General features: G+C 37.8%; 1 long non-coding RNA gene across 7 annotated transcripts in view; it reads left to right on the top strand.

The window, feature by feature from the left end:
• LOC122970511 overlaps positions 1-23,393 on the top strand; it is a 240,315-nt gene that overhangs the window by 47,589 nt on the left and 169,333 nt on the right. The window contains exons 3-4 of one of the 7 annotated variants that reach the window (XR_006399221.1): positions 4,290-4,502; positions 17,330-17,506. The exons of 3 other annotated variants lie outside the window; for them this stretch is intronic. This is a non-coding gene — a long non-coding RNA (uncharacterized LOC122970511). Of the gene's footprint in view, positions 1-4,289; positions 4,503-8,819; positions 10,262-17,329; positions 17,507-23,393 lie in introns of those variants that run through there. 3 more of the 7 variants (XR_006399219.1, XR_006399222.1, XR_006399224.1) reach the window with 3 other exon arrangements.

The raw sequence follows: 23,393 nt of genomic DNA, 5'->3' as shown, positions 1-23,393 counted from the left end.
GTCTGTAGCGAGCAAGGCTCACACATTCTGCGATATGCACACATGCTCTTTCATCATAATGTAGACTAATATGGTAATAAAAGCAAGCACTTCTCAGAAAAATGTTAGTCACGCAGAGCAAGAAAGACATGGCACTTGAGCATGTGAATGTGAGTGAATACAGCAATGATTTTAAAAAAAGTACATTATTTCTGCTTTTTGCTTAGGCGTTTTATTTATTTATTAACAGGGTTTTCACCACGAAGGCAGTTTTGCGCTTTCATCATACAATCAATAGCAAGCAACCATCTCTTGTTGTGTTCCTGAGATCAGGCAAACATGAATATCAATATGCTCCTTTACAGATGTCACTAGAGATGCTGTTCCTCATCTCTGCTTCATAAAGTACCTGTCAAAAACAATAAGCTACACAGTCACAGCTTGACAAGAACTTTGTTTGCACATATTTGTACCTGAGTGAGTGTGTGTATGTCTATATATTTTATTATTTGTTTATTCTTTTAATCCATAATAGAGGTTGTATGTAATAAGCCCACCTGGGTTTTGTTTATTCTTTGTTTTATTCCAGATTTTGCAGTCAAAGTAATTGCAAAATAAAATTTATATCAACTTTTGTCTGAATGTAAGTATTGTGATGGTAATATGGTCATATTTTTTCCCCCAGACAGGTTTTTGGTCTTAACAGTAGCAAAAATAATGATGTTCTTAAATGTGTAGTGATCAGTATGAAAACGAGCTACAGGCTTAGCCCTTAGTAGTAGCAAGGCTCAAGGTTGCTCTTGAGCAGTGAAATGAACATCACTGCATTTTCAATGTGAAAATGGTCTTGGAAACCGATTTCATCAAAATTATTGACTGTGCTCCTGTCAATACGTACTTGTCTGGCAGATGGTGCTCCCTGGTCATCCTTGAAATAGACTGAATAATCCATGTGTCTCAATTGGTAGACAGCATTAATTTGAAGTCAAACCTGATGCATTTTGAAATTTCATTTAAGTCTTTATTTAACCATGATGTATTGATCCTCTGATCTTCATTTAGAAAAACAGATCAGGTCATTTCAAATCACGACTATTCTAAATAGAATAGTATAGACCTTATAGAAATATACACTCATGTATAAAAAATGAATATCAGCAGATATATTGTTATCTGATTTTTCTCACTAAAATATTAATAGTAATATCGGCCTCAAAAATCCAGTATTGCTCGGGCATTAATAAGAAACAGACAGGTTTTGCCAAAGACGCCCAAAGTGAATTTTCTAGTTCATAACATCAAATGAGCTTTAGTCTATCTTGAACTATGCTTCAGGAGGTTGGGAGACTGTTTACGGGTTATTGGCCTGAGTATAGTTACTCGCAAAAAATGTATGAAAAGGATGTACAAAGATTTTCTGCAACTGCAGGACTGAGTCCAAAATAAATTTCTGCACTATATAATGTCCTGAAAAATTCCAATAATGGAACAAAAAAGTCAATGGCCTGTATCCTCCTTTCTGAGAACAATCCCACAATGCAATACATCCCATTTTATAGATGCAAAAACTACTATTGTGTGACTCAACACCTGCCAATGATGACGCAGAAGGACGATTCATAATTGTCCAAAATCTTGATTTCCTCCTCCCTAAAGAGTAAACTACTGAGTATCTATTATATGGGCAATTGTAAATGAGAGCATGATTTAGGACACTGCTGTAGTGATCTGACTTTTAAAGACACAGCTGCGTTGAAATGAACATGCTGTCTACAAAGACCTTGTACCTCTGCTCTTGCTACTGTTACTGACACATTAGACTAGCATGGGCAACAAGTCATCCTCTCCATTAAACTCATAAATTTTGTCAATATAACTGCAAATCATCCATTTGTTAAAAGTGTCATTGTGGTTCTAAAACCATGTATCTCTTGTTTATTTCATTACAATACGCAATATATTTTTTGTGTAATAGAAGGTAAAACTCTGAGTCTGACATTCAGCCCAAGCCTGCAGGTCACAGCACATTCTTAATATCTATAATTGTTTTGACATTTTCTCAGCCCTATACAGCTCAGGTATCATTTACCCTTCCTTCCCTATTTTTTTTTTAGACAGGTGGATATTTGGCTTTAACACTATCCGCAGATAAAGGGCAAAGGGACTGTGAAATCATCAATAATCCAGATCTAGCTGTCTGATTTTGGTCAGTAGGTTAAAAATGGCTTTTTCCTCTGAAATGTTAGCTTGTAATTTAAAATACAATGATATATTTGGTCAGCTTATTTTAAATACAGGGAACTGGCACTCTGCTGGCTACTGTTTTCCAAAAATCACAGCAGAAAGGGAAGAAGTAGAGATCATGTCATCACACTTTTGTCCAATTAAGGATACATTTACATTTCATTCCTACCATGTCCTTGCCACAGTTGGGTAACAGTAAGGTGAGTGTATTTCAATTTTCTGTTCACAACTATAGTCATTAAGAACAAGAAGACTCCTCAGTGTCTTCACATGGCCATGACAAGGTGTTGATAGGTTTCTTTTATATTCCCAAATGAATACAGAAAGAATCTGATCGGACAGAACTTAACCTGAACTACGACTGTGTTCACTCCAAATGAATCTAATTATCACATTGTCAGACATCTACTGTTGCACTTTGTGGGGGTGACAATGTATAAAAAAAAGTGTGATGATGATATACAGTATGTAGTCCGCAGGGAGAGATTCATCCAGTCCAACTGGAGGTGTAAAAGTGGTAACGTGTAGACAGAACATTAACAATAACAGAGCGAACACTGAGCATGTCATAAACTGCTATTCACAGCCTAATTGTCATTCAGAAGCAATTCGAACAGGAAACAATCTCTTATTTCAAACTTAAAGGCAAAAGTAAACCTTTCCCCAGTGAACATTTCACCTTGGTCAAAGCAACATCTGAAAATGACTATGCTCTTTAAGGCGTGATGGCAATCTAAGCCCACGTGTGACAACTGTTGATGGAACTGTCACTTTCTCTGACGTCTGTGACATTCTTAACATCCGATGACATCCATGTGCATGTGTTGAAAAGACGCAGGAGCAAATGTTCGCTGGAGAAATTATTTTTTTTTTGTGTCATCAATAGTGTCAATTTGACGCATGGATTGCACAGCAGATGGTGGTGAATATCTCAGATCCCATGCTGAACAGTGGTTTATGCATGTGTGCATGCGTGAGTGGATGTGAGCAACTCATATATGTGAATGCACGTCTGTCCTAGATATTTCATTTGCTACACAGGTGTTGAAAAGATGTATGCTAATCACCTTGTGTACAGTAATTACCAACTGGTACCAGAGCATGCAACAAGCTCACACAGACATCATTTGCATGTTATAAGTATATACCATCCTGAATGTCTCTTAGGGACATGCAGCTACACTATTACTCAGGATATAAACACTAATAGCTGTGATTAGCTTTTCTTTGAATATACAGTAAGATCACATCATGATTATAACAGTTTCTGTTTCCTTTCATTGGCCTTCTGAGTCTTTGCAAGGAAAAGGACATATGACCACTTTTTATGTTATGTACCAAATGCAGTTTTTACTTTAGTCCCTGCTATTAGCATGGGTTCATTTTGAAATGTGGCATTAGTTTTTCACATTATTGTCTCTTAAGATCTATTAAACTATAAAAAATTTTGTTTTGGTAGAAATAGGAAATGAAAAGAAACCACTCACTGTTTACGTACTCCCAAAGCATTATGATGCTCAAATTAGGAGTCTTCTACTTAAAGACCATCACTCTTGTGGCCTCCTCCAAAGGATGGACCATATTTCACACTGACCAGTCTAGTCTGAACTTACACATTTAGTGTTTACTATCAACTGCAGGAAAAAAAGGCAGGGTTGCAACAATGAACTGATGACGAGTATTTTTGTTAACAAAGAACGCCCATCACAATTTCCATGACATCCTCAATTTTTTTGTTTGGTCTGTCTAGCAGTCCAAAATCCAAAGATATTCAGTTACCTATCACATGAGACAAAGAAACTAGGGCCTGTTTGACATTTTGACTTGGAAAAATGCCAAACATTCAATTATTAAAAAATAAATAAATAAATAGATTATCAAAATAGTTGTTATGTTTTCTGTTGATTTACTGATTGATTAATCAAGACTCACATTGTTATTCTGGTGTGTTTTCTGTATATGAATGCACAAAATATTATTCATGATCTGGTTGGACTCCTGTGGTCAGAAACAGCAGCTTGTTATAGATTCCCTACAGCTCATAGTCTTTTCTTGGAGCCCCTCAGCATGCCGGTGGATGGAACACCTCTGTAGAGGAAGCTCATCGTGTCAATATTCATGGACCCCATCCTGACCGATGAACCTGCATGATGAGCTCAGCAAGAGAAATGTGAACTCCAGAGGAGAGTTGCCACATCAACTTACTGGAAAACCAATAGAGCCCCTTTGGAGAGCTAACACCTTTGATCAACAGGGTTGAACTAGGAAGCAAGGTTATGGTATGTAACCATCATTGGGGTGTGATAAATTTTTAATTCTTTCATTTCTCATATTGCACCACTGCACTGTGCAATGGGCTCAACACCAACATCTATTTTCTATGATCTCCTGCAACTGCAACCTTGTACAACTGGGCAGGCTTCACAAAAGACATATAACTTATAAATGATATACAATTATGTGTATCTGCTTGATATCTAATTTGGATTTGATAGAAAACCCTAGTAACCCCCCTCCCCCTATCAGCTAAGTATGTTGTTTTTCTTAAAATGGAAATTTTTACTCCTATTCCTGTAATGTACAAGGACATCTCACATATAGACACTGACAGAGAGCGAAAATCAGCCTGCACCCATCTGTGTGGCTTTTTGCATACTGTATACACAGTTTTGAAATCTAGTGTTTCAGTATGTAAAACACATTGAGATTGTACGTGCATATAACTGGGGGCAAATTACAATGAGTCAATAGGGTCGGCTAATGGCACAGTCAACATCACTTGGATTTATCTTTGATCTTCTGAAATATGTGTGTACTTACACTGTATCTTTCATCATCTATGCAAGGGTCAGTGCATTGATTAACCCATTACACATCATTATAACACTTTGGTTTTGTGCGATTAAGACAGCTTAGATTACATTACACACCACTGCTGCTGAATAAGACACACTTACTGCACCAAACATAGACAAGGAAATAAATGTAACAACACCCAATACCTGAAACCCGATAAATTTTTCCCTTTTCTCTGGCTCATTTAATCTTAGCTTTTCCAATGGATGAACAGTACCCATTGACCTATTTACTGTTCCATGTCCCATCACGTGTAATGGCGCCGGTCTATTGTACTCTTGATTTATGTAATCATTCTTTGAAAAGGATTTGATTGCTTTCTTCTCAAGCAATCGTCTGTTTATGCTCCTGAAATAACAAAACTGAGGCAGGTTCTCGACACATTGCATGCTGTATAACGCCATGTAAATTGCTAAACAATCTAAAAAGAAAACAAGAAAAGCTTTGTGGAGGTATGAGATTTTCACCCAACAGCCTTATTTAGCAAGAAATTGCAAATTGGTAAGAAATGATAGGGTTTGGTTCTAAAGGGAGATTTTCCCAAAAGGTACACAGAGCCAGAGATTCTTCTCCTTCCGATAAGGTGAAATAATACCTTAAGTGACTGAATTGACAGTTCTCAATTTGTGAAGCCCAGCTCACTTTCTCTATAATCCTCTATTCTTTCCTGACTTGTTTCGTGCTGTCTCTCAGTCTGACTAGAAAAGGAAAGAACTGTTGGATCTGCACTCTGAACAGTCAGCAAAAACTTATATGAAGCTTGGCTTGGTGTTTCTAGCTAAAGGTCATATTCTTCTCCTCAATATTTTTTCTGTCTGCCAGGAAGGGGGAGGGGTCAGCTGAGATGTGTCATTCACTAAGAAACTGTGTATCGAGCAACAGAGGCAGTGTCATGTTTGTACATGGAAAGGTTGAGATGAATTGCTCACTTAGTCACATAACATGAATAGTCAGAAGCAAGACATGTTTATTTAGTGGAAACCAAAGGAAAAAAATGGAGGTCAGACTCACCATGATTATGAGTATTTTTGATACAATGACACATGACAAGATGATGGATTCAGCATTGCATTAACACATAGACTAAAAAAATAATGGATGTAGCAACTGTGACTTCACCCATTGGTTTGTGGACTCCCGTTTTGAAGCCTCCAGTTAGGCATTTTGACCGTCGCCATTGTGGATATTTGGAACCAGAAGTGACCATATTAGGACAAGAAGGTGGAGCTAATCCTAATGCTAGCTGCTAGCTTGGTGAGCATGGTGCATTTACAGTCTATGGTTAACTGTGATAATGCTAATGCTAATTTTCGCTAGAGAAAAACAGGCTTAAAACCATTAAAACAAAATGTACTTCCCGGAAAACTGAACATCCAATCTTTTAGTACAAACAAAATACTGACTTTTTAGGTGACCAAAATGTTACAATTAACTTTCATGAACTGAAAACACACTAAAATAGTCACGGCTACGGCTACACCTATACTCTGTGAATCTTGGATTCACAGAATATAGGCAACATTGTCACCATGGTAACGACTTGTCACTCACAAGATAGCCACGCCCTAAAGCATACCCTGCTTTATTGTCTGTTTTACTCTAAATGGGACCATAATTTACGAAATGAACATCATGCTCTATTGAAGAAGACTTGAAACTAGTGGTTGAGACCATAAACTCATTAGGAAACTGTTTACTGCGGTAATAGATCAAGTGAGAAGTAGGGTAATTTTCTCATAGAACTCCATACAATTTGACTTCTTTTTGGAGCCAGTGGAGTTTCCCCTGCTAGCCATTCGACAGAATGCAGACCTGGAGCTACCCGCTTGGATCAACAGTATAAAATGACTGCTGCTGTGTGGCAGTGAAGATGCTGTTGCATCAGTATTCAAGCACTGTATGCTCAAGGCTAAATAAGAGGTCTTGGCAGTTGAGAGAGTTAAAAGGAGACTTCATCCCAAAGAGCAGTGTGAAGACTGAGTTAATTCTTTTGAAAAGGTGGATCACAGGCACATGAAGGCCAGTTTTCATGGAGAACAGCACGGTGTGACTAAAGTCTTGCTGACATCTGAGTAGGGCTGGGAGATATGGCCAAAAATGTTATCATGATAAAAATGTTCATATCAGTTGATAATTATCACAATAAATGTCAAATCATTATTTCTTTCAAGTTTAAAGGTTTTTGCTCCAGCGTGAAAGTTGAATAAACCAGATTGTTAATTGTGGTTTTAAACTATTCTTTGACTAACACTTGCTAAACAGTGAGACATTTCACAAATCTGAGGTAGAACATTCAAAAACACTTACAATGATAAAATCTCTTTTCAACATCAAAATAAAATAAAATCCTTTTTCAGTCCTTTTTCCTCAACAAAATGAATATTTTTACAGAAAAAATAAGTGCTGTAGTGTGATACAGAACACATGTAAGATGGCTCAGACTGCAAAATTAGTTACATGTCTGGTAACACATGATAACGTAGGCATTTAAATTCAAACTAAATTATACAAATGAAAACAACCACAATACATAGCCTACAGAAATCACCTCTGCCCAGATGAAGTTGTGAGCTGACATGCGGCAGAAAGCTATTCCAAGTGCAGCATTTCTTTGTTACTGGTAGTGTTTTTGCATCTCAACCCAGTTTATTTTGCTATATTCTTCTTTACTGTGGCTAATTACCCCCTGTACATTTAAACGTACACTAGTTCTTCTCAAGCACTCATAGAGCTCTCCTTTTAACAATTTTCTCGCAAATCCCACAGTTATTTATATGCTATGCAGATCTGCTAGTTACTTAGTTTAGCAGTTATCTCTATCTTCCGCTCACTCTCCTACTCTCTCTCGCTCGGTGTGTCTTATGTTTAACTATTCCCCTGCCTCCTTTAGTGATAATTGTACATGTAATAAATGTAGTTTATTTGCTGTGATGGAGGCAAGGCTCAGTGACTTAGAAGAGCTGCTCCGCACCATGGAAACCCAATCTTTAGCTGCTGTAGTTAGCCAGCCCCCAGTAGCCGGTATGAGCCAACCCAGCATAGATCTCCTAATTACTCAGCAGTTATTAATGGCTTCTCTCTCTCCCTCTCAGTTTAATTATATCAAACATTTATCAAATATTTGTTATATTTCTATCAAGGAAAATTATATTGAGATAATTATTATTATATTAAACATTCTCAGGGTTCAGCCTCTCACTTGTTGATTTATCAGTTTCATATAATGGTAAATTGAATATCCCTTGTTTTTCGGACTGCTGGTTGGACAAAATAGACAAGCAACTTCAGTTCTGGTAGATTGTAATGGGCATTTTTCTCTTCTTTCTGGCATTTGATAGGCTAAACAATTAATTAATTAGAGGAATTCATAAATTATGAAAATGATTGTTAATTGCAGCCCTAAAACAATGCACAAGGAGAGAAAAGTTGTATTTATTTTATATTTGGTTGGACAGACATGGACAATGACAACGTGGGAAAGTGAGTAATTTAAGCTATTATAGACCATGACAGTCATTCTAAAAACTGCAATTTAACTTCGGTTGTGAAATATGATTTCATAATGGGGCCTAAAATTTTCCTGGCAGGCTTGGTGGCTGAATGACAATACTTATGAAGAGCAACCACACATAGACATGAAAAGGCATTTCTACAAAAAACAGACAGACGCACACAAACATACTCCCTTACTCATCTTGTCTTCCCCACATGAATTCATCTGAACTGTACTTCTTGTTCAGTTTTCACAGCAGAGGGATAATCCAATGACAATTCACATCCAGCCCCAGCTCAAGTACTTCACCCGGTTCACTCTCTCCTCTGCTGCGCTGTGTGAAGATGGACAGATTCCAAATGATGAAAAAATATTGCAGTGAAGAGTGTGATTTGTGACACAACATAAACGATAGAGCATAATATGAAAGGATAGATGTTTTTCTATTGTCATGATATATATCGTTATATCACACAGCCCTACATTAATTGATTATTTTGCAGTGTGTTTGATGTTGACTACTACCATGCACTTGTCTTCCAAAAAAGAGAGAGAAAATGCATAAGGTAATATTGTTGATTTTTCTCTCTTTGATTGGTGTCCCTTTTTCAAGGTCAGATTCATTCACTGAGTGAAAGTAAAATAAAAATGAGAGCAGAGGCAATCCAAACAACAGTTTAGGAAAATGAAGAAGAATCTTGGTGGTAATGACACTAAGTATTCATGTTTCTTTGGGGGGCTAGCTGTCTCTTAGCAACAGTGGTGTTGTCGGCGTGGAAACCCTTGGCAGATTGGAAGCATTATTCACCAGGGCTTAATTAGAGGGGTAAAGATTAGGCCAGGGTTGTCTTTAATTGAGTGGTGTGCGTGTGTGAGTGCATACACAAACATGGGTCTTTGATAGTCCGCATAAACTACTGCGTAACGAAAGGTGTGTGACTGCTCTTTAAAGCAGTGACATCATTTTGAATGACACATTCTGTACTCACGTTCTAACCTGACCTTGTTATTCATATTTAAATTGGGGGCACAGCAGTCATTTTAGGTTCACTACAAATTTTGGACGATTGGCTCACAATACTTAACCTTAAAGACGTCAAATGGAGGTGAAAAGGTCCCTCACCAAAACTTTAAAGCTCTTTTCAAGCCCTTTTCAAGAGCCTTCAAGTGGACTCTTGTATCTTCACAATCAAGCACGTCCAAAACACCCTGCATGTGTGATGAACAGTTTTCTGTGGAGAATCATTGTGTTGCAACTTCACAGGAGTTCATAAAAAGTAATCTAGATTTACGTTTGTTTCTTTTTGTTTGTTTTTAAAGTGAATAGACCATCTTGTTCAAATTGGGATCATGCTGAGTATGGAATAAATGAATCTCTCCTGACTGTTTAGTCAAAATGAACCCTGGTGTATTTGTTTCGGTTTGTCATTACTTGTGACACCAGAGAACATAAATACACACATAAGAATAAGTAAAGTGCTGCATGACTTACTGTGAGTCACTGGAATTTGATTTCCCCATGTGGGAGGATGACATATACCACAGCTGTCCAATGATTGAGTTACCTGTCAATCTATATAACTTCATGCTTGCAGCTTTTGGTTTGTTTGTTTATTAAAAGCCAGTGTGAGTACAGACCAGACCAGAACTAAAACCATTTAGCTTTTTTTTTCTCTTCCAAAACCAATTGGTCCAGATGATATAGATGATATAAAAGGAAGGTCTTTAAAGGTATACTATGTAGGATTTTCCTAAAAAAAAAAACGGATGGATGAATGGATAAACTCATACATCAATTATCCCTCTCAATCATCGCTTATGACCCACTAGAAGTGTGTGATGGTGTATTTATTTGCAGAGACCCTGCTCTCTGCCTGTATTTTCTTATTTTCTTATTATTTTTCCTTGTTCGCGGGCGGGGCTGGGCCACACACACAGAACAGAGAGGCCACAGTGGACAGGATGAAGCTCTGCATTCACACAAAATCCGGAAATGCGGCACCGTCTCGCAGGGTTGTGCGGAGGTGTGGGCATGTTTATTTGTGCTTTAGAACATAACTGCTGTGAAACAACCAGAAAATAATGTTGCCCTTATAACAGAGCCAGGCTGGGGATGGGCTGGCCAGGGGTCGGGGTGAGCTGACTAGGGGTCAGTGGTGATGATCAGTAGTTAAAAACTCATCTCTATGAATACTTTGTCTCAGTTGTATGTTTAAACTCTCCCAGGTCACCGTGCGGCCGAACAAGCTGCCATTTAACCTGCAAGGTAGTTTCCCAACACATCACACAATTTAAAGGCACATCCAGCCAGACTCATTCAGAATTCCCAGGTTTAAGGAGACTTGGCTGTAGGCCAACGTCGTTTCCTGCCACACCATGATTTAAAGTGTTTTCTGTGTTTGTCAGGTACTGCTGCTCCATTCGGCTGACACAAAAGCAGACTAACATACCTTGATTTTCTCTTTAAAAAAAACAAACAAAAAAACCCTACCCTCAGCTTTTTTTTTTTTTACACATATACCTTCATATACCATATACACTGGTGAAATGTCAGAAAGGTATGGAAAAATAGTTACCGCCCAAGCCTTGTACAGAGCAGTACAGTGTAACCTGTAACTCAACAAATAACACAAAACATAGTAACATTTGTAGCTTATGTCAGATCAGATAAACACATTGTTTAATCAATTCCTTATACTTTTCCTCATGCATGTTTGGTTTTATAAAGGTGATTAAAAACAGACACAGCTCTCCGAACTTGTTAATCAGAGGGGAGGACACTTAAGACTGATTGAACAGGTGTGTTTAATGAACAGTCTCACACAATGCAGATTTATGAAACTACCACCACTAATGTCATAAAATCAAATGGTTGATTTTACTATCAAGATAGTAAAAACAAATGCTGCTGCATTTTTTTTTCTGTTTACTTCTTTTTATTTGACTCATCCAGTTCTGCCATTTTTACAGGATGGAAGTTAACTTTAAAACAAAAGCTTGGTTCCTTTTAAGACAAAAGGTGAGAGTAAGAAGAAAGTAGCACTCTCTGGCATTTTAGCCGTGTAGGTTCAATTTGCCTCACCTCGACCTTTCCCTGTTCTACAAAAAAAAAAAAAAAGAAGAAACTAACTGGGCCACATTTACGACCTGCAAAAATCTCATTCTCTCTCTCTCTCTCTCTCTCCCCCTCGCTCCCTCCCTCCCTCCCTCCCTCTATATCTGTCTCACTCACCCAAAAAGTAGATGACCAGAGAAATAATGTGGCATGACTGTGTCTCCTCCACACTATACTTCTGGAGACAGGAGGGCTTTGGATGTAGTGTACCCATAGCAAGTCTTGATTCAAGCCAAAATATCAGACTATACTGTGTTTGAATGTTTTTGATGGGAAAATTGACTAGGCAAAACACCTGTACTTGGGGAATCACAAGTTTCTTTTATTAAGCATTGAATAAATGTACTGTATGAATCTAAATCAAGAACTAATTTAAAGTGCATTCAATCATCCGTGAGCTGAAAAACCACTTTGAGAATTAAAATCAAGAGCTAAATCAGTCAATCAACATAGCAATCAAAATAGGCCTCAACAATTTAGCATTAAGCCAATCAGTGTCGGCCAATTAAAAGCAATCAATATAAATCTGAGTAAGCTTCAGTCAATGAAGCAAAATTGTCCAGTCAGTATAACACTCGAATTCTAGAGCTGAGCAATAATCAATCAATCTAGATTACATCTTAGCAATTATTAATAGCTCAAACAATGTCAAATCAAAACCAGCAGTATCAAATAAAGAAGTATCAAAATCTTAATCAACCGCATATACAGCTATAGAATGAAACTCAATAAGAGTAATATTGATCAAAGTTGAATCAATCAGTTTCAATCAAAATAAAAAAATATAGAATAGGAACCTTGAAAAACAGAATCAAGATGTCAATTAACTGAGGAATGAGGAATGATCAAAATGTAGCATGAAAAATATAAAATGAGTAATCAAAATGCAATCAAAGGTTATGCTAAAGGTAAAATGGGAACCAAAATAGCATCAAAGTATGACTTCAGAGTTGTCTGAATCTTAGTTACTCATTAGCATCGCAACATGTGAAAGACAGTCACTACTCAATAAAATTCAATCAATATGCAACTATCAAATGAAGTGATTATGTCACTCATCAAAGCAGTCGTCATTCGGAGAAAATTATCAATAAATGCAAAGACTAAGTCAAAGACTAAAACATCTGGCATATCAGTAAATGATATAGATCAATACCAATCATCAGCAAATTAAAGCACTCATCAAACATAAGGTGTAATTGGTCTAAGTAGGAAAAGGTGACTAAAGACCATATTCTGCATTTTTCAAGCAAAAGGAGAGTTCAAGCTAAAGTCAGCCTCAAACCAATCTCCGACGGACAGACTCCTCAGTTGAACCTGCATACTTGACTCTTAACTCTAAATATGTTTATATTTATCTCTCCTGCCTAGTAACTGGTGAATTTTTCCCCAAGATATTATTTAGCCTTTTCTCGTAAAAAGTAAAATCGTAAAAGTGAAATCCATTAAAGCAGAATGTAAATCGCAAAATTGTGTCGCTTGTCTATGAATCACATACACTCTCTCCTGTCAGGCTGTTGGAAGTGTTGAAGTTATTTTCTGCGACATACCATGTCTCAGGTTGATTGTTTGAGCGCCTCACCATTTGTGACCGTAGTAATTCGTGACTGCTTGACAGATCGGTCCACAATCCGTTACTGCAGTAAAGATGTTGGAAGACACTTTGAACTCATTTTCACTCATCATGAATTTATTTCCTCCGTGGCAGAAAAACACGTTACTTGAGCTGTCAGAAACTCCTGTTGGTTAAACTGAGTGAGACACTTTTAGTGCTGACCCCAACAGACAACAAACTTGGAGACAAGCCTAGTGACATTAAGGCTACAAACAACCAATAACACAACACTTTCAGAAGGATCATTATCTTGTGAACATGTAATTGACTAGTCCTCAAAGACCCCCACTTTTTCAAATGTAATTTTTGGAATAAAACATCTTCTTATATTCGGGCCAATAAGGTATATATAAGGTAGACAGTTCTCTGCTACCCAGATCTCGACTCTTCCTCCCCCTCCTCTCCTAATTGCAGCAGGTTTATGCTTCGCGCTGTGCTCCGGGGACGAGGGACCTATTGTTACCTGACCCCCCCTTTCACCCAGACTTCACCACAGTGACACAGTAGCGTCCTGTGGTTTTCAGAGCAGCTTCATCTGTGCAGACTTGCAGAGTAGGGGCAATAGGTCATGGCAGGGTCTCAAGGCCAGAGGTGCAGTGTGCAGAAGTTCATGAGGCCAGATTGGGCCACAACAGTTCTGAAATATTAAGGTGGCAACTTTCTCTCTTTGGGCACACAGTCACACAGTACAACACTTTTTGCTCACTTTTGTGTCTAACACACAGGCAGAAATATGTATGCGTGTGTAAGAGTGCATGAAGGGAAAGCGAAGCTAGACAGTTTCCCTTTTTTCAGTGGGTGTCTCTATAAAAGATAAAGGAAAAAGTTGCCAAAAAGAAAGGAGAGGACATAGAGGTAAAGGTGGGCTGATTGTCTTCATGTCAGTTTCCGGTAAAGGTTAAATTTTTCTGACTCTGACTTTCAAAGGAATAGGATTCATTACGACTGCCTGAGTAGCCATAGCTTCTCATCTGTAGTACGTTTTCATCTCAGCACATATCCACAGTTGATTGGCAGATGTAGTCATTTGGGATCAAAGGGGGACAGAAGAAAATGCAGAGATGTAAGGAACATGAGGGAAAAAAAGCCCATATTTCAATTACACATACTCATATACAATAAAAGCTGAGGATTAAGCATCAGTTCCTGACGTAACCTCACCTTGAAAGACTCACCCAGATTGGAAACCCCTCAAGCCTCGCCTGCTTCAAATGAACCTACGTAGCTGAAAGACGGAGATGTGCCTCTCACTGAAATATAAAATAGAGAAAATGGAAAAACTAAAAGCAACTTTAAGAGATTGTTCCTTTTATTATTCAAATCCCCAGCAGGCAAAATAGAGAGAGCTAGGAAGTGTCACAAATTCTGATCAGACGTGATCAAAGTGCATTATACACCACAACAGCTAAATGGAGTCTCATTCCTTGGCACTTCTGGGTCAGGGAGCATTTTACTGTAGATTTGTGTGAGAAGGAGAGGGTACGGGAGAAAGAGACAACATAAGGAGAGGGTTGGCAAGACTTCTGTGAGTCATTAACAAGTGTGCTTGCACTTGTGCGCAGTCTCCCATCTCTGCATTCTTGTCCATTTGTGTATCTCGTATTGCCTGTGTGCTAGTTTTTTTCTTTATTATGAAAGCCTTTCAGGCACCTGAGCTTCCTCTGCTTCAATTCAGCTTCTTGATTGGCCCCAGATGCCCATATGGAAATAATGTCAAACCGTGAGTGTACGAGGAGCCCATTTCTTGCAATTTCTCTGCTTGCTCTAACTCAGTTGCTCAGTGCCAGGAAACAGGCACAAGGACAGACCACAACAAACACGGTCTAAACAAGCCAGGAGGAGAAAAATAACCAGAGAAAAATGAAGGCAGTGACGAAGAAACCTTAGCTCAGTGAAGCTCCTGCTGTATCATTTAGCCACATTAGGGATGAACAAGGTGGCTCTCGGATAATACTGTGCAGGTTGATGCAAATTTAGGTGGAAGTGTCGCGTCAGGACAGGAGTGGGGTACATGCACAGCAAAATAGTGCAGAAATCAACACTTTTATAGTTAAGTGCTCTGTCATAGATAGAGGTGTGAATCTTCACTGGCCTCACAATTTGATTCAATTACGAGTCACCTGTCAACAATTCGATTGCACGATGCATCTCAATGTATTGCATCCTCAATTTTCTATGTTACTGCACATGGCTACTTTTTCATCAATTAATACAAGCAGTGAGATAAATCTGTAATAGATAAAAATCAGACTACAACTGTCTATATTATAAAAAGCTGCATCTTTTCAATACCAGTATCTGTGTGATCTCAGTACATAAATATTACAAAAACCCACACATGTAATGGCTGCTCGACTAGCTTTACTCATTGACTCCATTTCCTGGGTTTTGGTTTCGCTGTAGAGTGCACACTGAGTTATTTTCTTCACCTCAGAGTTGGTTTCAGTTGTTTAATGCTGCAGTGTGTGTTGGTCAGCTGGTCTCATTTGTTTTTGCTAGAGTTTGCTGCTCCACTCAGCTAACGTTAGTCTCTGAGTGACAGGGTAGAAAGTTCATAATATACTTCAGGTTCGTCTAGCAGAAGTAATTATTTAGTCATTAATCAAAAAATGCTTGCAACCGCTGCCTTTTTTGAAGATGAACTGAAAGATAACTCTAGTGTGTGCGTACTGTAGACTGTCTGGGTGCTGCATTGCCTTTGCAGTTGAGTTCTACCTTCGTCGCTCTGTAAACATCACATTCTTAACATTTAGAAAGTTGTTTTTTGACATTTTTGAATCGATTCAGAATCGTCCACATCTGCATTGTAATGCATCTTAGAATTGAGAAATTTCCACACCTCTAGTCATAAGGTTGATGTAACACTTTATATTGGCTCCTTGAGAGGAAAAACAGTGACAATGTAGATGCACTGTGTAAAGAATGCTAAATTACAAATGCAAACAGGTATAATCATTTATTTCTGTGAAGCTTTTGTCAGTAGAAACAAAAGCAGCACTGTCACTGGCAAAACAAAGAAATGCCAAGATTATGATTGTTGACTGATTGTGGGGAAAAAGGCTCCTGTAAAAGATGTGGTAAAGGACAACATGATGGCCACAGATTACTGCCGACACAGTGAGGATTTGGATTGATTGATGCTGGGTTTGTGACTGAGGTTAATAACAAGGACAAATACTGTCGCCTCATTATGGACAGATAATAACAGACAGATATTGACCTCACAAATCAAAGAGAAATTCACATGCAGGATAGAATCCAAGTCTTGGGTGCACAAACACAACAATCACTCAAGGATAGACTTAGATACATTCAGTCACATCATTTACACAAGATTTTCATTTACACAAAAGAAAATGGTTACTTAAAAGCCAAGTACTGACTTTCAAGTGCATCAAGGTCAAAATCCTAAAATTACCTGTGGGCAGCACTTCACAGTTTAGTATTGTCGTGCCATTTGCTTTCTTCTTCATGAATTCATCATACACCATCCCTTATGAAGACATAATTTCTGGACCTATGTGTGAGTGTGACATTAAAAAAAGAATACAGATTGCATAGTTTGCACTTGTTATCTTTCTGCATCTTGTTGTCAGTATAGGGGGAAGATACTGTACTTTTTTTACTTATATGTTGCGTGGTCAATTGCATATTACCGGTGGTGGAGGAGCCAAGGTATGAAAAGTGAGTTACTTTCACACTATGAAAAGACTCCATTACAATTATAAAGTGTTGCATTTAAACATTGCATTGCATTAAAGTACAGTACCTGAGCAGATGTAATTAATTGCTTTTCACCTCTGCATATTGTTTACTACATTCATTAAGAAGCAGTATATTACTTTCAGTGCATGGTAACAGTGAACAGTTTGTAAAGTAGCACAACACCCTCAGCAATGATTGTTGCATTGCCACCTCAGAGAAGTTTACTTTGCCTGACACATGGTGCAGACTGAGGGAAGGGAATAATATTAGCTTGTGATGGCTTGATGAAACTTCTTCTTGTGTTGTTTCCCTTTTCTATCAGACAGCACTTCAACAGTCAGTCTATCAGCCAGCCAGGAAGTATTGCTTACTGAGGCAGAAACTCCAGACCTGACGCAGTAGTCTGCTGTGATGTGTACGAAAGTTTGTGTGTGTGTGTGTATGAACGTGGATTTTCTCCTCCTACTGCATCAAAACTAAACCCTCTCCTCCAAACACGTCTCTTGGTGTGAATCATTTTTCTATGGTATTTTCTGTGTGATCTCATTAGACCAGAGCAGCAACGAGCTGCCAGGACAAAAAGAACAAAGTGCAGCAGAGTTGAACAACAATAACAACACCAGTTCCCAGCCACAGCATTGTCACCTCCTATGGGCACATTCTAAAGGTTGAGAATGATGAAAAGCAAAGTAACACCCCTGGGCGAGCCTCTGAACACTGCCTAGAGGCTAGCACAGTACTGCACGCTCAGCAAGTCAACCAGAGTACAGAACTCTATGGCCTCCTGCCTCCAAATAAGAAGCAGGGAAGGATTGAAGAGTTTTGCTGCAAAGTGAGATACGCAGCAGTGAAATGAAGTGATATCGATTTCTATAAAGGGATTTACTGAACATAATATTTCCAAGTACATTTAAGAAGAAGACAGGCCAATTCCTAACACAGACTGTGGGCCTGTTTGTAGACGTTAATGTTCAGGCAGTGCAGAGGGTTTCTTAATTAAAAATAATATGCTGTGATGGGTTGACCAGCTAGGCTATAAACTCCACAGCTAAACATAATGTTATTTCAGATCAATTTTGTTGGGATTGACCAGCCAACAGTTAAACAGAGACTGTGTGATTTGTACAGTGCATTCTCTGGCTTTTATTGAATTTTATTTCAAAACTTATGATCATATCTATGTGTCCAGATAAAGGATTTTGTTCACCACTTGTACTGTATGTAGCTATTTAGAGTAAAGGTTCCATCTCTTTGGATTGAGACCCACACAAGTGGTCACAAGATGAATACAAAAGGTCATAAGATGCTCACCCACAATCATTCTGCCATGCAAAATTCTGTATTTTTTAGACTTTGCTCCAATTTTTGCTTTTTTCTCGTCTGTATGGTTTTACCCCGGTTATTCAAATAAACCAATCCGAGAAGAGAAAATAACTCTGACTGAACTGCTCACAAAATATGGACATGCAACCTATGACAAGGGGTCATAAGGAGATATTGCCTCATTTTAAGGGATCACAAGCAATAAAAGGTTGGCATCCACTGGTCTACTAGGGAGTAGGGCATTAGTTAGTCTAACATGGAATTTTGCAGAGTGGAACTCAGAAAAGGTATCTGCCAATGGCATCAGTTTATTTTTCTCAAATCTTTATAATTTGGAAGTATTATCTTTCCTAGTAATTGATGCACACCAATTTGGAAATGGTGTTCAATTATTAATGGCTAATGCATGCTAATACAGTAAACTGATTTACATGAATGACAGATTTATAAATGTGTAACAATGCAGATTGCCAACAGACAAATTATATAAAAGCTGTCAGGTCCAAACATTGAAATATTATATATATCCAACACTTCACACTGTCAGGAATGGAAATGATAGTTGCCACTCTTGACAGGTGAGATATACCTGAAATATCTTTAACAGCAGCTTCCACTCATTCTCTCCTCTAGTCGTGAGTCTTTCTCTCTCTCTTTCTCCTACTCTGCCAGGACTGCAATGTTTTGTGCTTTGATGAAGGCTTTGGTTGCAGCAACGACAGAGTAATTAAAGGGATTGATTGCGGCAGAAGGAGAAGCATTGCAATGTGTGTACAATACACACTCGCTGACTCAAATGTGCACACACAGTTTTTAGGAGATACATCATTTCCACTCTATTTTGCAGACACTTGAAATGACTGTGCTAAATGTACCAAGTCAATCCAACATAAATCCCATATGCGATGAAAAGCATGAATTAACACCATGTGATAAAAAAAAATACAATGTTAGGGGTGGAAAGTTTATATGACAAAGCTTCCGAAGTCACAGGGATGGAGTTTTTCTATAATGTATTGTGTGATGGAGTAGTTGTAGTATGTAGTACTAGTAATATTAGTACAAAGAATTAAAAAACATACCATCATCAAAGATTGTATGCTCTCTTTTCAAAAATGAAACATAACATGGACATTTATTCCATGGTAGGCACTTCAAAAGTGTCTTTCAGACTACTGCAGTTGACCTTGAAGAGGTCGTATTATGTGTGAATCATGACCAGCACAACCTGCTCCCCCAACTGTTCGACTCCGGCAACATAGCAATCAAACTGTTTCTTTTAGTGGTTTTAATATTTTCAGAGCAGATAGAGCTGGTAAAGGAGGTGGTGTGACAATATATATAAAATCATCTCTCTCTGTACTGAGTTGCCCCCTCAGAAGCCCTAGAAAAATTGGATGAATTAAGTGCACCATTGATTGATCATGAGGTGATTATCCTTGGTGATCTCTGTTTAGATTGGCTTAATTTTACACAGCTTGTTTCACATCGCTTTCATTTAATTTCATTTCACTTCATTTCAATTTTTATTTTAAACATGTTAAAAGAAAAAAAACAAAAAAACCAAAATAAAATATATCCCACTTGCCCCAACCTGAAGTATTCCTCCAAGTCAAGCTTAATTGACTTAATATTAACAAACAAACCAGAGAAATATCCTGCCTGTAGTGTTTTTGACCTTGTATTAGTGACCATTGCTCGATTGTTTGCATTAGAAATGTGAAATGGAGGAAAACTAATTCACCCTTAGTGGTCAGAAGAAACTTAAAAAAGTGATGACAAGGCCTTTCTACATGACCTTTACTCCAGTCCAATCACTGGTATTCTCAAAATCCCCGAACTTACACTAGCCTTAAGTTATTTTACCAGTGTTTTAAACTCAGTTTTAGATAAGCATGCACCTTTTAAAAAGCCACCACTCCCTGGTTCACTGCAGAGCTTTCTACTGTATTTTATTTCAGAAACAAAGCATGGGCTCTGGCTAGGCGCACCAAAGACCCTTGTCATTGGCTTGCCTTTAGACAGTTGAAGAACAAGTGCATTCCTGCTGTCAAAAAAGCCAAAACTGACTACCATCTGCACTCTTTTACTAATTCCTCTTATAGCCCCAGTAAATTCTGGAAAATAGTCAAATCTACCACTAACAATTTAGCACTCCTCTACCTGCCTATGTTAATGGCCTTACTCAGATAACTGATAGCCATACAATTTGCACTGCTTTTAACAATCATTTTGCTGCATTTTGTCATTTATTTGACAGTTGTAGTGTTGGTCCCAACGGTTATGTGGAAGAACATAGGCCATCCTTCCTTAATACTACTGCTGAAGTAAACCACTCCTTTAACTTATCTCCTGTTTCTAGTAGGATGGTAGCTGACACCTTATGCAATATTGATGCATGAAAATCAATGGGTGATGACCAACTTGAACCATTTGCTTTGAAATCCTCAGCACAGCTAAATTCTGAATATATAACTCATATTTTCAATCTTAGCGTTGCCTCTGGCATCATTCTTACAGTTTGGATGACTGCCTATGCTCTTCCTCTCCATAAAGGTGGTAGCAAATCTGAATTAAATAATTATTGTCCAATCTCAAAAATATCTTGTCGCACAAAGTACTTGAGTCACTTGTTAATGAACAGTTGAAATCATTTTTATCAATGTATTCCATACTAACTCCATTTCATTCTGGCTTAAGGTCAAAGCATAGCACTATTTCTGCTACTTCTTTAGTTATTAACAATATATTCTCATTGCATTAGATAACAAAAACACTATGCTGCTTGTTTTATTGATTTAACATAAGCCTTTGACACATTTAACGACTTTCTTCTTTGGGTTTTGACATTGCTAGCTGCCTGTGGTTTCAGAATTATCTTTCTGCTATGTTGCAGGGTGTCAAGATGGGTAAGATTTAGTCCTCTTTTCTCCCCGTTACAAAGGGAGTTCCCCAAGGTCCTGTTCTTGGACCACTTTTATTCACTATTTATATAAAAAAATATTACCCCTTCACTGTACAATTGTAACTTCCATCTATACACAGATGACATGGTCCTTTACTCTTGTGCAGATTCTATTCATGCCGCCACTCAAAATCTACAGCTATCATTTAACCTCCTTCAAAAACACCTTCATAACTTGAAACTGGTCCTAAATTGTCAAAGACAAAATGGATGTTGTTTTCAAATGCAAGAAATACTGACTATGGTAGTTTTCAAATTAATTTTTTTATAACATCATGATAGAGATGGTGCAGTACTTCAAATATCTTGGAATTTGGGCCATTGAAAAACTTTTAAAGTCCATATTGACATGCTGTTATCAAAGCTGAGATTGAAATTGGGCTTTCTTTTTAGAAAAAAATCTTGCTTTTCTTTATTTACGAGAAAAAGAATTGCTGAAGCAGTTTTTCTCTCTGTACTGGACTACAGGGATGTTATTTATGGTCGGGCGACCACTTCCACTCTCAAACCTTTAGATGCAGTATATCACTCCTTCTTAATATTCATTACTGGAGATAGATATGGGACACATCATTGCCAACTATATCAAAAAACTGGCCTGCCTGCACTATCAGTGAGGGGGGATCAGCATTTGTTTTTATTTATTTATAAAGCTATTTTACAAAAGCTCCCCTCCTATCTCTCAGCCCTGCTTTCTTGGAATGTTGGTAGCTATTGCACCCACTCACATACATGGCTCACCCTGCAAGTACCAAAAATTCATACAGAGTTAGGAAGATCTGCTTTCTGTTACTCTGACCCACATACTTGGAATATGCTTCAAAAAAACTTCAAGTTTACCTCATTAATACCGTTGAGTCAATTCCAAGATTTAATTGCTTAATTGGTTTTAATTTTTTAAATTGTTCTTATTCTTATTGTTCTTATTGTTTTATTTATTTATTTGTCTCATTGTCAATCCCCACACTTGTACTTTTCAGTGTTGTTAATTTTACCTTGTTTTTACTTGATATAGCCATGTATTCTTCTTTTATTGCTATTTGATTTTAGTTGTCTGCAGTTATTGTATATCTCCACTAGGGGTGTGCCCGATTACAAATATGTTATTCGGCAAAACACAAATAGTGGGTTTTTATGAATATTCCCCTTCTCCTTTCCACAACGTTAGCTTGTAAAAAATAGGCAATAAATGAAAAGTGCAAAGCAATTATCGCCTTTAAAGTTTTTCCCTACACGTAACACGGTGTGCTGTCTCTGTGTTATAGGTGTATAAAGTATACATGGGTGTATAAGTAGAGGTCTGCCTGCAATGAGGCGATGAGCAAAGTTTTAGCTCAGTAGTCAGCGCAGTTGTCTATGATCTGAGAGACTCCATAAAGTAGTTTAATAGTATTCATGAGCACTTATTGTAACACTTTAATTTTCTAAAATTAAAAGCATTATAAAAACAAAAACAGGATTTTTAAGCCTCTTTCCACTTTTATTCGAAAACAAATACAAATACAAATAATTATGCTGCGTCAAAAAATATAGATAGAAATACTGGGCTCTCTGCACATCCCTAGTCTTCACCTCAGCACCATTGAAAATGAGGGTTCTCTCTAAATGCGTTTTAAATAAATAAAATGATGACGATGATGAAGACTTTGTTTAAATTTGGGAATTGTTTCGTTTGTTGCACCGACTGTAGTAACAGCTTCTGCAGCCATCTGCCTCTCACACTTTCTTCTGTTACTGCTGCCATTCTCCGCAGGAACAACATCAATATTCATGAGTGCTTTTGCATTGACCACTTATGGTTAATTGTGGGAGTGTAGGCGGTGGGATATGAGGTTCGTCCGTGTATGCGCATTTTCAAGTTGATGTGATTTATAAAAGGAAAAATGCATGCATTTGTGCATGTGCACAGTTTTATAAATCTGATTGTTTTTTGGCGCACACCATTTTCAGCTTTGGTGTGTCATGTACAATTTTGGTTTTGGATCCTACGCACTGTTGAATCACTTATGAAGCACAAGCCATTTTCCACAGCAATGAGAAGGTTATTTAGGGACAGGAATTGTTATTTTGTTGAGATAAGTTAGAAGATTTTTAAAAA

This window comes from Thunnus albacares, chromosome 19, assembly GCF_914725855.1.
Source record: "Thunnus albacares chromosome 19, fThuAlb1.1, whole genome shotgun sequence".
Classification (NCBI taxonomy): Eukaryota; Metazoa; Chordata; class Actinopteri; order Scombriformes; family Scombridae; genus Thunnus; species Thunnus albacares.
Note: the sequence above shows the minus strand (reverse complement) of the source record. Positions and strands in the feature narration are given on the sequence as shown.